The 10,538-nt window shown below is 45.8% G+C and overlaps 1 non-coding gene across 1 annotated transcript; it reads left to right on the top strand.

Moving 5' to 3' along the window:
* Nucleotides 1-10,245: 10,245 nt before the first annotated feature.
* Nucleotides 10,246-10,319, top strand: trnat-agu (transfer RNA threonine (anticodon AGU)). Its single transcript has one exon. It is a non-coding gene; the product is annotated as a tRNA-Thr (tRNA).
* Nucleotides 10,320-10,538: the final 219 nt, after the last annotated feature.

Below are 10,538 nucleotides of genomic sequence, written 5' to 3'. Positions count from 1 at the left end.
TTACTTGCATGTCATATAGCGGAAGCAGCATGCAATAGACAGAGCTAAGCAATCTCACAATCAACAGATCAGATCAAAGCTCTGCAGTCCTGTCACATCCAGTCCTGAATGGTGGTGGATAATTAAACAATTAACAGGAGTCACAGAGAGTCATAAAGTCGTACAGCATAGAACCAGGCCCTTTGGCCCACCGCGTCCATGCCGACCATAATGCCTATCGAGACTAATCCGACCCGCCTGCATTTATTCCATATCCCTCCATGCCTTGCTCATTCAAGTACCTGTCCAGGTGCCTCTTAAATGTGACTACTGTTCCTGCCTCCACCAGGCAGCTCATTCCAGATACCCACTATTCTTTCTGTGAAAAATTTACCCCTTTGACCCCCTTTAAACCTCCTCCCTCTTAGATTAAATCTATGCCCTCTAGTTTTAGTCACCCCTACCATGGGAAACAGAGTCTGGCTATCTACACTATCTCTGCCTCTCATAAAGCGTGACGTAGGAGTGAAGAACGAGTGACCAAGAGGAGGAAAGTGGCACGGCATAGAGCTAATGGCTGGAGTGGGGGTTGGGGGGCTGGGAGCGAGTGGCAGGAGAGCTGGGTGACGCGAACAGGGAACAATCGGCCAGGGGAGCAGCGAGGTGGAGAGCGAGCAGCTGAGGAGAAGAAGCGTCAAGGCCGAGTGGGGAGAGCTCCAACCTCAAAGTCTCCCATTCAGCCGCTTCCTTCAGCTGAGTGAGAGGCTGGATACCCGATGACACTTTAGCGTGCATGTGCGAAGATGGACCAGGCGCTGATTTGCGATGATGTTGGTGCTGAGCCATGACATCATCCTGTGCATGTGCCACTTAACCCTGGCAAGATGTAGCTGTGCCCATGCGCAGCTTGGCGCTCTCTGATGATGTCAGCAGGCCGCTCCGTTGATAGGAATCACATTGTGTCTGCAGTGCCCACAACCCAGGAAAGAATAAAAAAGAGATTTACCACAATGGTAGCAGGGTGAGGGATTTCAGTTATGTGGAGAGATTGGAGAAGCTGGGGTTGTTCTCCTTGCAGCAGAGAAAATTCAGAAAAGATTTGACACATTTGTTCAAAATCATGGAGGTTTTCAATAGTTTAAATAAGGAGAAACTGTTTCCAAGTGGTAAAAGGGTCAGTAAGCAGAGGACACAGATATCAGGTGATTGGCAGAAGAACCAGAGGTGACATGAGGAACCATTTTTTACACTGCAATGTGTTGTGATAAAGAAAGAAAAGACTTGCATTTATATAGCACCTTTCCTGACCACTGGATATATCAAAGCACTTCGTAAACAATGAAATACTTTTGAAGTGTAATCACTGTTGTAATGTCAGAAATGCAGCAGCTAATACCCACAAACAGCAATGTGTTAATGACCAACTGATCTGATTGAGGGGCAAATATTGATCACAACACCAGGGAGAATTGCTCTTCACTTGTTTGAAATTGCAGCATGGGATCTTTTACATTCACCCAAACATGCAGACCAGGTCTTGGTTTAACATCACACCTGAAAGGCAGCACCTTCAACACCCTCAGTGCTGCACTGGAGTGTCAGCTGTGAAATCTGAACCCAGAAGCTTGTGATTTCGAGGTGAATGTGACCAACTGAGCCACAGCTTTTACCTGAGTCTCAATCCTTCTACCAACAGTTTCTCTCTATCGGATCTGTCACGACCCCTCATGATTGTGAACACCTCTATCAAATCTTCTCTCTGAGGAGAACAACCCCAGCTTCTCCAATCTATCCACATAACTGAAATGCTAACCACATGTTGCAGAAAGGAATTTTTCCTCATGTTCCTTCACTGCTTTCCACTGGTGCTGGGTAATTGCAGAGTGTGGGGCCGGAATGTTGCTGCTTGTCCCGGCCTCACTCACTCTGGGAAAGAGGGAATAATTGATGCATCTGTTTCTGTATCTGAAATGTGACTTCGATCTGCTGTTATTAACCGAGGCAGCGCTGCAGGAGGATACGTTAATAATCTCTCACTAATCAACTGCAAACAGTCAGAATGTGTAACTTTGAGCAGCGCTTTCTGCACCGTCAGGGCTGGAAAGTTGAGGGAGGGAGAGACACTGTCAGTATCTGAGTGTACACAGCACTGTACAGAGAAAGAGCCAATATACCGGGGCTGAGACACAGTGTATCTTTTCACATTTAATCACAATAATATCCGGAGTCAGGAACTGAAAAGGATGAAAAACCGAATAATAAGAGCAAAAGTAAGAAAACTAAGCAATTATAGATTAGCTGATGAGCATTCTCTGTGTTACCTGGTCTACTGTTTTATTTTCAATGCTCTCTCCACTGTGGCCAGGGAAGGATTTCTTCTCAAGGGCTGAATATTCACAAAGCTTCTTGGAATTAAAAATCTTTCAAAATTAATTCCATGGAGCTAATGGGGAAAAGTCAAATAACTGCATCTATTATCGGAGAGCTGGTTGGTGATGACGTGGATGTGTCTGCAGTGTGCAGGACCAGACTGTTTCTATAGATTCACAATGAATGTTCAACCCTTTATTTGTAACAGTAAAACTGATCGTGGACAATGGCTATTCTGGTTGCAGCAACCTGAAGATTTAACTCATTGACACCCTGCTTTCGGGTAATCTAGAAAGCACAACACCCAGCTCTGTCAGTTAGTGTGCTTGTTTGTTAACCCACAATTTGTTGGTTCAGGCACTTAAAAGGATGAGGCTTTATTAACTTAAACTCTTCTACATCTGCTGTATTACTCTTGCTGTTGATTCTTCAAAGATAAGTTTAATCAAGTCTTTCTTTGTGAAATCCATGCTGACTGTGTTTTATTATATTTTCATTTTCATATGTATTTTCCACTTTTGGGGATTACAGGATATTGTCATTTTTTATTGATTTTATTTTTATTTATTGCACTTATTGCCCATCCCTAATTCCCTCGAGAAGGTGGTGGTGAACTGCCTTCTTGAACCACTGCAGTCGATGTGGTGCTGTTCGGAAGGGAGTTCCAGGATTTTGACCCAGCCACAGTGAAGGAACGGTGATATAGTTCCAATTCCAGGATGGTGTGTGGCTCAGAGGGAACTTGCAGGTGATGGTGTTCCCATGCATCTGCTGCCCTTGTCCTTCTAGGTAGTAGAAGTCACGGGTTTGGAAGGTGCTGTGTAAGGAGGCTTGCTGCCTTGCTGCAGTGCATCTTGTGGATGGTACACACTGCTACCACTGTGCGTTGGTGATGGAGAGAGTGAATATAGTGAATGAGGTGCCAATCAAGTGGGCTGCTTTGTCCTGGATGACGTTGAGCTTCTTGAGTGTTGTTGGAGCTGCACCTATCCAGGCAAGTGGAGAGGATTCGATCACACTCCTGACTTGTGCCTTGTGGATAGGGGACAGGCTTTGGGGAGTCAGGAGGTGAGTTACTCGCCGCAGGATTCCTAGTGTCTGACCTGCTCTTGTAGCCATGATATTTATATGACTACTGCAGTTCAGTTTCTGGTCAATGGTAACCCCCAGGATGTTCATCGTGGGGGATTCAGCACTCGTAATGCTGTTGAATGTCAAGGGGAGAGGGTTAGATTCTCTCTTGTTTCAGAAGGTCATTGCCTGGGACTTGCGTGACTCGAATGTGAAATATCCTTATTGTAGGGTATTGTATTGTACTGTACAGTGACTACACTTGGAAAGTACTTCATTGGCTGTAAAAGGCTTTACAAATTCCTGTGGTCGTGAAATGCATGTGTTGCTTTTTCCATTGTTATCAATGTCATTGTGATCAAAAGATAGGTTTCGTGAGCACAAGGTTTAAATCAATGTTGATTCAAATAATGTAAAAGCATCTATATTCTTGCACTATACTTAATAATCACCATCTTCCTATCCTTACAGAGCACAATGTTTTTGACCCTGAAATTGATTCCACAATCTCAGTCCCTCAGACAATTTCAGCCCAGTTCTGATGAAAGATCACAGATCTGAAACGTTAACTCTGTTTCTCTCTCCACAGATGCTGCCAGACCTGCTGAGTATTTCCATCATTTTCAAGAGTCTCGATTTAATGAATAGGAAACTTGTTTCAGATCAGATTGGGAGACAGTGTGAAACCACTCCATTGTACTCATGTCTGAGATTCTGAGGACAGTTGGCTGTTAGTGGAAGACATCATCAATTAAATGTACCTAGCAACAGCTCAGACCAATTATTATTTTACAAGGTGGTGTGATGGCCATCCAGGGGTTAAAAGTAGGGATCTTGTAAGGTTTCAGTGTGCAGGAACACGAGAAGATCTCAGGGGTAAAGGCTCAGATCATCCACCAAGTTCTCCACCTGATGAGGGATCTAGGCTGGACAAAGAGGACCGTGACACTCTGAGACCAAGCTCGACCAGTCCACACACCTGCTAGAGCTGTAAAGTTATATTCCCCAAGTTTGTTCAAGATAATTTTACTTCCAATTATTAAGTACTATTTTACTCTTAATAAAAGTTCTGGACTTATTAATCAAGTATCCTGTTGATTTAATTGGTTAAAGTCATGCCCAAAGAGATTGTCCACAATAGACTTTCCTGAACTGAAAGATAAGTCTGCAAGGATTGCTAATTATACAGCCCTGTTTAAAAAGAGAGATAAACCCAGGAACTACAGACCAGTTCGTCTAATGTCAGTGGTGGGGAAACTTTTAGAAACAATTATCCAGGAGAAAATTAACTGTCACTTGGTAGAACATGGGCTAATAAATGACAGCCAGTACAGATTGGTTAACAGAAGATTGTGTATGAATTAATTAATGAATTAATTTCTTTGATGAAGTTTCAGAGAGAGTTGACCAGGGTGGTGAGGTTGATGGTGTGTGTCTGCACTTCAAAATTGTGTTTGAAAAAGTACCATAAAATAGACTTGTTAACAAAATGTGAGCAGATGGGATTAAAGAGGCAGTGGCAGCGTGGATACAAAATTGGCTGAGAGACGGAAAGCATAAAGTAGGGTGAATGCTTGTTTTTCAGAATGGAGGGACTAATCCAGTAATGTCACTGTTGTCGCAGTGTGTGCAGTGTCTGACCCTGAGCTGTCCTAGGGAGGGGGCTGTTTGTGATTTTCCTGTGGGGTATATTATCATCAGGGTATCTCTCTGAGCTGTCCCAGGGATGGGGCAGTGTGTGATATCCTTGTGCATGTCATGCAGGCCCACTGGCGTGTGGTTCCATCCTGATGCCAAGAAACAGAGCCCCATCTATGGGCAAAAAGTCTCACTTCCCCGTGGGTGTCTTGAGAGAGAAGAAGGCTTAGGGAGTAAACCTGGACAGTAAATCCGGAGTGGAGTCCCATACCTGTTACTTATCAGGTAGTTTTCCAGCAACTCCTACAGCAGAGCTGGTACCAAATAGTACTGGTTTTTTCCTTTCCTTTGGACAATACTAGCAATGCTGAGAGGGGGTCCTGATGCTCAGTGTCTCCATACTATTTTCCCAGGCCTGTGCCCTGGAGAGGACACTCCAGCTTCATGGTTAAACATTAGCAAAACATGGGAAGAAACAGTTACCGATTATAAGCTCTCACTCAATTGGTGTAGAGTATGAGCACTAGGGGCTACTTTTGACAGTGGGAGAGATCATCGCGTCTCAATGGATAACTGCCACCTACTCCAAGCTGTGCAGCCCCCAGTCAGTTAGGTGCTGTCCTGCCACGACCTACTTGCTTCAATGGGTGCTTACAGCTTCGAGAGATATCTCTCAACTGGCGGATTGATAATCTATGCACCAGGCAAGACAAACTCAACAAAGAAGACACCAGTGCTTCGCATCACAAGCTGGAATGTAAGGACCATGTGTCCTGGCCTTACCGACAACCTTCTGCAGGTTGATGGCACACACAAGACAGCTGTGATTGACAAGGAACTCACAAGGCTCAATGTGGACATTGCTGTGCTGCAAGAAACTAGACTCATTCAAAGTGGATCCCTCAAATAGAAACACTACACCTTCTTCTGGCAGGGGAAAGCCCAAGAGGCAACTCGTGAGCATGGAGTGGGTTTCACAGTAAATAACATGCTACTTGTGATGAGTGAACCACCCACAGTAGGCTCAGAGAGACTTCTTACCCTTCACTTGTCAACAAGCGCGGGCCCAGTTAATCTCATATGCATCTATGTCCCGACACTCACCTCCACCCCAGATGTCAAGGATCAATTCTATGAGACACTTGACACTGCCATCAGTAGATTTCCCAGCACCGAGGGACTGTATCTTCTAGGGGATTTCGACGCAAGCTTGGGTACTGACGACAGCTTGGCCAACGAGCATAGGGCACCAGGGGATTAGCAAGATGAACGAAAATGGACAGAGGTTTCTGGAGCTATGCTGTCACCATGGACTCTGTGTGACGAACAGCTATTTCCAGGTCAAGCTGTGCCACAAGGTGTCCTGGAGACATCCGCGATCATGCCACTGGCACCAGCTAGACCTTGTCATCACCAGACGTACCACCCTCAGCAGTGTCCTCATCACACGCAGCTATCATAGCGCTGACTGTGACACTGACCACTCCCTGGTGTGTAGCAAGGTCAGGCTTCAGCCAAGAAAGCTTCACCCATCCAAGAAGAAAGGTCGTTCTCGGATCAACACTTGCCGAACCACTGATCCAGAAAGGACCCAGGAGTTCCTCAACATCCTCGATCAGGCTCTTTCAGAAAACGCCCAAGGCCTCAGTGCAGTGTCAAAGTGGAATCATCTGCACGCCACCATCTATAACTCTGCACTCGCTGTGTATGGGAAAAGAGATGGGAGGAATGCTGACTGGTTTGAGGCTTATTGGACTGAAATGGAGTCAGTTACTGCAACTAAGAAGAGAGTCCTCATGAACTACAAACAAGTCTCCAGCAAACAAACTCTAGATGCTCTCAGAGCTGCCAGAAACAAGTCTCTGCAGACTGCTCAGCACTGCACCAATCAATACTGGTTAAAACTCTGCAACAGCATACAAACTGCCACTGAATCTGGGGGATGCTAGAGGGACATATGAAGGAATTCAACACACCAAGGTTCCTTAGACAGCACCTTCCATACCCGCAACCTCTACCAACTAGAAGGACAAGGGCAGCAAATTCATGGGAACACCACCACCTGCAAGTTCCCCTCCAAGCCACACACTATCGTGACTTGGAACTATATCGCCTTTCCTTCACTGTTGCTGGGTCCAAATCCTTGAACTCCCTTCCTAACAGCACTGTGGGTGTACCTACCTCACACAGACTGCAGCGGTTCAAGAAGGCAGCTCACCACCACCTTCTCATGGGAAATGAGGGATGGGCAATAAATGCTGGCTTAGCCAGTGATGATCACATCACATGAATGAATAAAAAAAAAATTATGAAAGCAATGGGAGCAGCAGTAACTAAATCAACACCTTTGAAGACAAAGACAGGGGTGATCATCACTGAACCTGACAAGCAGATGGAAAGGTGAGTGGAGCATTGCCTTGAACTCTACATAACGGAGAACATTGTCATTGAAGTAGCTCTCAGCACCATTCCAGACTTCCCTGTCATGGAGGAGCTGGACAGCGACACCACCATAGAGCTCAACAACGCCATTGACCGTCTAGCCAGTGGTAAAGCCCTGGGAAATGATGATATTCCACCTGGAATCATCAAAAGTGGAAAAGCAGCTCTGCTGCAGCATCCCCATGAACTTCTGTGTCTCTGTTGGAAGGGGAGATCTGCGCCTCTCAACATGCGTGATGCAAACATTGTCACCTTGTGCAACAATAAAGGCGATCGCAGTGACTGCAGCAATTAGCGAGGCATCTGCTTGCTAAGTATTGTGGGGAAGGTCTTTGCTCGCATTGCTCTGACCAGATTGCAGACCCTGACATCGCATCTATCCTGAGTCTCAGTGCAGCTTCAGAGCTGGTAGATCGACAGTCGACATGATTTTCTCACTTCGGCAGTTACAGGAGAAGTACTGTGAACAGGACAGACCACTCTACATTGTCTTTATAGACATCACCAAGGCCTTCGATCTTGTTTGCAGAGACGGACTCTTCAAACTGCTGTGGAAACTAGGCTGCCCTCCTGAACTCTTGGGCGTCATCTCTTCTTTCCACGAGAACATGCACAGTTCCGTCAGTTACAATGTAGCAACATCAGACACTTTCACGATCAGCAGTGGGGTAAAACAGGGCTGTGTCCTGGTGCAAACTCTCTTCGGAACGTAGGAGGAGGCAGTTTACCCTGTCGAGCCTGATCTGTCATTCAATTACATCCTTGATGATCATCTACCTCAACACCACTTCCCCGCGCTCTCCCCATATCCCTTGATGTCATGAGTATCAAGATTTCTATCAATTTCTGTCCTGAACATGCTCAATGAATGAACTTTCACAAACCCCTGAGGTAGAGAATTCCAAAGATTCACCACCCTCTGAGTGAAGAAATTCCACCCTATCTCAGTTTTTAATGGCCTTTTAAATGAAACTTTAAGGAATACAAGCCCAGTTTCCTCATAAAACAATGCCACCATCCCAGGGATTAGTCTGGTGACCCTCCGTTGCACTCCCTCTGTGGCAAGTATATCCTTCCTTAGATAAGGTAACCAAAACTGTGCACAATACTCCAGCACGATCTCACCAAGGCTCTATACAATTGCAGCAAGACATCTTTATTCCTGTCCTCATGACCCATCGTGTTAAGGCCAACATACCATTTGCCTTCCGAATTGATTGCTGCACCTGCATGCGAGCATTTAGTGTCTCATGAACAAGGACACCCAGGTCCCTTTGGACATCAACACTTCCCAACCTCTCACCATTTAAGAAATATTCTGTCTTTCTGTTTACTCTACCAAAGTGGATAACTTCACACTTATTCACATTATATTCCATCTGTCATTTCATTCACTTATCCTGTCCAAGTCCCCTGGAAGCCTCCTTGTAACCTCCTCACAGCTCACATCCTTTACAATTGGCATATTCTTCTCCATGCTGCTATTTTAAACTTTCAATGACTCAGATGGGGGTGTCCACCTGCATACCAGAGCTGATGACAAGCTGTTCATCTTGGCAAGACTGCGCACCAAGACCAAAATGAGTCAGTTCTTGGTCTGTGAGTTGCTGTTTGCTGATGACGCTGTGCTGACATCGCATAATGAAGTTCATTAACAGCAGCTTGTCTATCGGTTCTCCCTGGCCTGCAAGGAGTTTGGACTGACGATCAGCAGCAGGAAGATCAAAGTTATGGGCCAGGACTTAGAGACTCCACCTTCCATCAACATCGACAGGCTCACTTTGGAGGTTGTCAACAGCTTCACATACCTTGGATCAACAATCACCAGCAATCTGTCCCTTGATACTGAAATCAGAACCAGGATTGTCAATGCTGCAGCTGTCATGTCAAAGTTGAGAAGACGAGTGTGAACCGACAGCAAACTGATCGAAAATACAAAACTCCGCGTGTACCAGGCTTGTGTTCTCAGCACCCTCCTTTATAGTAGAGAAGCATCAACAACTTATGCAAGCCAAGAAAAGCAGCTGAACAGCTTCCACCTCCGCTGTCTCAGATGGATATTGGGCATCTCCTGGCAGGACAGAGTGCTGAATGCAGAGGTACACCAGAGTGCAGGGATCTGCAGCATGTTTGCCCTCTTGAGTCAGCGGTGACTCTGTTGACTGGGTCATGTGTGCTGAATGGATGACGGTCGCTTTGCCAAAGACATGCTCTTTGGTGAGCTTGCTATCAGCACGAGACCAACAGGTCACCCACGTCTGTGATACAAGGACATCGGCAAAGCGAGATCTCAAGCTGACTGGGATTGGAGTCGATGCATGGGAAGTCCTTCCTGCTGACTGGAATTCCTGGAGAAAGGCATTCAGGAAGACCATGGGAAAAGCAGAGGACAAAAGAAATGACCAGATGGTGGGAAAGAGAGGTCAGAGGAAGGAAAAATTATCAGTCGACCTCGGGCCAATGATAATCATCTGTACCAGCTGTGGAAGGGATCGTCACTCACGAGTCGTCCTCGACAGCCACAACAAACGATGTTTCACACAGAAGTGACGTACACCCCGGGTGCAGCCCATTGTCTTCCGAGACGGACGGTTGCCTATTACAATTACAACTACAGCTGCAACTACAAGAGCGAGTCAGAGGCTGGGAACTCTGCCGTGACGAACTCAGCTCTTGACTCGCCAAAGTCTGCCCACTATCTGCAAGGTCTTCCTCTGATTTCAATTGCACACACATTTGCAATCTGGCTCTGTAGCTTAGTTGGTTCAAGCACCTGTCCAGTAAACAGAAGATCCTGGGTTCAACTCCCAGCAGAGCCTTATTTCACAGTAGCAACATGCTTGAAAAGTTTCATTATCAACACTGACATCTGTGTCTTGTGAGCTTCAATTCAAAATACATGATGAATTTCAATCACATACAAAAACAGCCTTTGTGAAGGATATGAGTTTGGAATGGCTGTTCCTCCTGGTACAGAACTTCAGTGCGAATGCATCAAAGGTGACTTCTTTGACATAAATTTGTTCACAGTTACATTC

This window comes from Heterodontus francisci, unplaced genomic scaffold (genome assembly GCF_036365525.1).
Source record: "Heterodontus francisci isolate sHetFra1 unplaced genomic scaffold, sHetFra1.hap1 HAP1_SCAFFOLD_992, whole genome shotgun sequence".
Taxonomy (NCBI): Eukaryota; Metazoa; Chordata; class Chondrichthyes; order Heterodontiformes; family Heterodontidae; genus Heterodontus; species Heterodontus francisci.
The sequence above is the reverse complement of the archived record's forward strand: the minus strand, read 5'-3'. Positions and strand labels throughout refer to the sequence as shown.